We start from the raw sequence: 4,795 nt of genomic DNA, 5'->3' as shown, positions 1-4,795 counted from the left end.
ATCGTATAAATTTTATATTTCACATATATAATTTTATTCTCACTTGTTCGACCTAATATCTCTCTTCTTTCAAAGAGAAGATAAAAGTTGATACCTGAATCTCCGACCAGCGCGCGAAGGAGATTCAGGCGTCGCCTTGGAGACGACACCGAAGCCTTTCGAGACGAAAAACGTTCAAGTAATATGTATATATTTCTCGACGTTCCGGGCGTATAGTGCATTCAAAAACCCGCGAAAGACGCAGAAGACTCGCACGCGTGGAAACGACGGGGATATATTTTGTATCCTACCCGATACTGAATCCATCGCGTGCAGTCGACCCTCGCGTTCTTCCGATCAGACGCATCTATTGTTGCGCGCATGTTTTCGCGTCGCATCGCGCGAAACGTTGCACGAATCGTACCGATCGATCGATTGAAAGCAAATAATGAAAAAAGACTTCACAGCTGGCTCTTTGCCGGTCATTCGTCCCATGTTATCTCTTGCCGCGAAATTGGCGCGCAAGAGTTGGGTGTCAGACGCGCGGCTTTAAAACGAGCTTCACGGCCGGTCCCTTCGTTACCGCTTTCGTTCTTTCTCTCGGAACGACCATGAACGAACACGACGAGCGACGCTACGGCATACACACGTCCACGGATTCGATTAAAAAAACAGACTTCACAGCTGGCTCTTTGCCGGTCATTCGTCCCATATTATCTCTTGCCGCGAAATTGGCGCGCAAGAGTTGGGTGTCAGACGCACGGCTTTAAAACGAGCTTCACGGCCGGTCCTCTCAATTCCGTGTACGGTACACGCAAGATGCGGGTTCCACTTCCAGACTACCCGGTCCCTTCTCTCTACGAGAATCGATAGTAGAAGAACGGCTCGAAAACGCGTCTCAGAGACTAGGGGAAAAGAAGCGGTATGCGAGCGAAACGAAAACGCATTATGGAAACGTCGCGAAACAATGTTCGACGGTTGCTCGGTTCCAATCGTGCGGCCGTTTCAATTTCTCGTGCGCTTCACCGTCCCTCCGTAACTCTGGCCGATCGCGTATACCGAAGAGCCGACACGCGCAAAAACCACAGGCATTGTATACTGTGTATATATATATATATATGTTACAGTCACAGCCTTCGCGCGTTTTACTCTCCGACGCGGGGTTTCCACGACGAAAGAGAGACAGTTTCGTGGCGGGTGACTCGGCCGAATCGCTACGACGGGTATTTCTATTATAGAACGAATCATCGCCACCCTTTACCAGTGCCCGACGAAGGAATCACAAGGTCATCTGGAGTTTACAATGCCAGCGACGGTAATTCCAACGAAGACCCGATAAGTCAACTCATCGTTCTATTTCTCCCCGTACAGAAAAGCGAATCGACGCTAATGCACCTCGCGCAAGCACGAACGTTCTCTTCGCGTGGATCGTCCCATCGTCCAAAGATGTAAAGACGCATTGGAGATCGTGGTCTCTGGCGGGCTCATTGCACGCCCCACTGCATATCTTTCCTCGAATCGAGAATGATTCGTCCACTAAGGCTGCGAAACTACGCGTCGAGGAAACTAGGGGAAAGAAGCGGGATGCGAGCGAAACGACAATACATTATGGAAACGTCGCGAAACAATGTTCGGCGGTTGCTCGTTTCCTCCTGCGGACGTTTCATTGCTCGGGCGCTTCACGTCCCTCCGTAACCTTCGCGTGCCCCGGAGAGCCGGCAACCGGTGAACCACAGGCGTATAAACTATAGTCTTCTATAGCAAGCCTTCGGCGGTTACTCTCCGACGCGGGGATTCCACGACGAGAGAGAATTTCGTGGCGGGTGACATCGGTCGAAACGCTACGACGGGTATTTCTATTATAGAACGAATCATCGCCACCCTTTACCAGTGCCCGACGAAGGAATCACAAGGTCATCTGGAGTTTACAATGCCAGCGACGGTAATTCCAACGAAGACCCGATAAGTCAACTCATCGTTCTATTTCTCCCCGTACAGACAAGCGAATCAACGCTATCGCACCTCACGCATGCACGAACGTTCTCTTCGCGTGAATCGTCCCATCGTCGAAAGATATAGCCGCTTGGAGATCGTGGCCCATCAAGTTCTTCCGTAACTCCTGCGCGATCGCGTACCCCGGAGAGCAGGCAACCGGTGAACCACAGGCGTATAAACTATAGTCTTCTATAGCAAGCCTTCGCGTTTACTCTACGACGCGGGGATTCCACGACGAGAGAGATTTTCGTGGCGGGTGACACGGCCGAATCGCTACGACGGGTATTTCTATTATAGAACGAATCATCGCCACCCTTTACCAGTGCCCGACGAAGGAATCACAAGGTCATCTGGAGTTTACAATGCCAGCGACGGTAATTCCAACGAAGACCCGATAAGTCAACTCATCGTTCTATTTCTCCCCGTACAGAAAAGCGAATCGGCGCTATCGCACCTCACGCAAGCAGGAATGATCTCTTCGCGTGGATCGTCCCATCGTCGAAAGATGTAAGACGTACAGAAATCGTGGTCCATCACGATTATTCGTAACTCTCCGAGTCGCGTATCTGAGAGTAGGGCAAACGGAGAACCACAGGCATAAATAATACTATATATTTCTTATATAGTTAGCCTTCGCGTTTTACTCTCCGACATGGGGATTCCACGACGAGAGAGAGTTTCGTGGCGGGTGACTCGGCCGAATCGCTACGACGGGTATTTCTATTATAGAACGAATCATCGCCACCCTTTACCAGTGCCCGACGAAGGAATCACAAGGTCATCTGGAGTTTACAATGCCAGCGACGGTAATTCCAACGAAGACCCGATAAGTCAACTCATCGTTCTATTTCTCCCCGTACAGAAAAGCGAATCGACGCTATCGCACCTCGCGCGAGCACGTAACTACTCTTCGCGTGGATCGTCCCATCGTCGAAAGATGTAAGACGCACGGAAATCGTGGCCCATCAACGTTTTTTTGTAACTCTGCCGATCGCGTATCACAGAGCCGAGACGCACATACCACAGGCGTATAATACCGTTTTCTTTCGTATGGTAAGCCTTCGCGTTTACTCTTCGGCGCGGGGTTTCCACGTCGAGAGAGACTTTCGTGGCGGGTGACATCGGTCGAAACGCTACGACGGGTATTACTATTATAGAACGAATCATCGCCACCCTTTACCAGTGCCCGACGAAGGAATCACAAGGTCATCTGGAGTTTACAATGCCAGCGACGGTAATTCCAACGAAGACCCGATAAGTCAACTCAACGTTCTATTTCTCCCCGTACAGAAAAGCGAATCGACGCTGTTGCACCTCACGCAAGCACGAACGTTCTCTTCGCGTGGATCGTCCCATCGTCGAAAGATGTAAGACGCACGGAAATCGTGGCACATCACGTGTTTTCGGAACTCTGTCGACCGCGTATCTCAGAGACGACGCGCGCGAACCACTGGCATATACTATTATATATCGCGTTTTACCCTCCGACGCGGGGATTCCACGACGAGAGAGAGTTTCGTGAGCGGGTTGACTCGGAAGAAACGCTACGACGGGTATTTCTATTGTAGAACGCATCATCGCCACCCTTTACCAGTGCCCGACGAAGGAATCACAAGGTCATCTGGAGTTTACAATGCCAGCGACGGTAATTCCAACGAAGACCCGATAAGTCAACTCAACGTTCTATTTCTCCCCGTACAGAAAAGCGAATCGACGCAATCGCACCATACGCGTGCACGTAAACAACTCTTCGCGTGGATCGTCCCATCGTCGAGAGACGTAAGTTTTCATAGTATGAATTCGCGTTTTACTCTCCGACGCGGGGATTCCACGACGAGAGAGAGTTTCGTGAGCGGGTTGACTCGGAAGAAACGCTACGACGGGTATTTCTATTATAGAACGAATCATCGCCACCCTTTACCAGTGCCCTACGAAGGAATCACAAGGTCATCTGGAGTTTACAATGCCAGCGACGGTAATTCCAACGAAGACCCGATAAGTCAACTCAACGTTCTATTGCTCCCCGTACAGAAAAGCGAATCGACGCAATCGCACCATACGCGTGCACGTAACAACTCTTCGCGTGGATCGTCCCATCGTCGAGAGACGTAAGTTTCCATACTATGAATTCGCGTTTTACTCTCCGACGCGGGGATTCCACGACGAGAGAGAGTTTCGTGAGCGGGTTGACTCGGAAGAAACGCTACGACGGGTATTTCTATTATAGAACGAATCATCGCCACCCTTTACCAGTGCCCGACGAAGGAATCACAAGGTCATCTGGAGTTTACAATGCCAGCGACGGTAATTCCAACGAAGACCCGATAAGTCAACTCAACGTTCTATTACTCCCCGTACAGAAAAGCGAATCGACGCAATCGCACCATACGCGTGCACGTAACAACTCTTCGCGTGGATCGTCCCATCGTCGAGAGACGTAAGTTTCATAGTAAGCCTTCGGCGTTTTACTCTCCGACGCGGGGATTCCACGACGAGAGAGAGAGTTTCGTGAGCGGGTTGACTCGGAAGAAACGCTACGACGGGTATTTCTATTATAGAACGCATCATCGCCACCCTTTACCAGTGCCCGACGAAGGAATCACAAGGTCATCTGGAGTTTACAATGCCAGCGACGGTAATTCCAACGAAGACCCGATAAGTCAACTCAACGTTCTATTTCTCCCCGTACAGAAAAGCGAATCGACGCAATCGCACCATACGCGTGCACGTAAACAACTCTTCGCGTGGATCGTCCCATCGTCGAGAGACGTAAGTTTTCATAGTATGAATTCGCGTTTTACTCTCCGACGCGGGGATTCCA

This window comes from Nomia melanderi, unplaced genomic scaffold (assembly GCF_051020985.1).
Source record: "Nomia melanderi isolate GNS246 unplaced genomic scaffold, iyNomMela1 scaffold0912, whole genome shotgun sequence".
In the NCBI taxonomy this organism is placed as follows: domain Eukaryota; kingdom Metazoa; phylum Arthropoda; class Insecta; order Hymenoptera; family Halictidae; genus Nomia; species Nomia melanderi.
The sequence above is the reverse complement of the archived record's forward strand: the minus strand, read 5'-3'. Positions refer to the sequence as shown.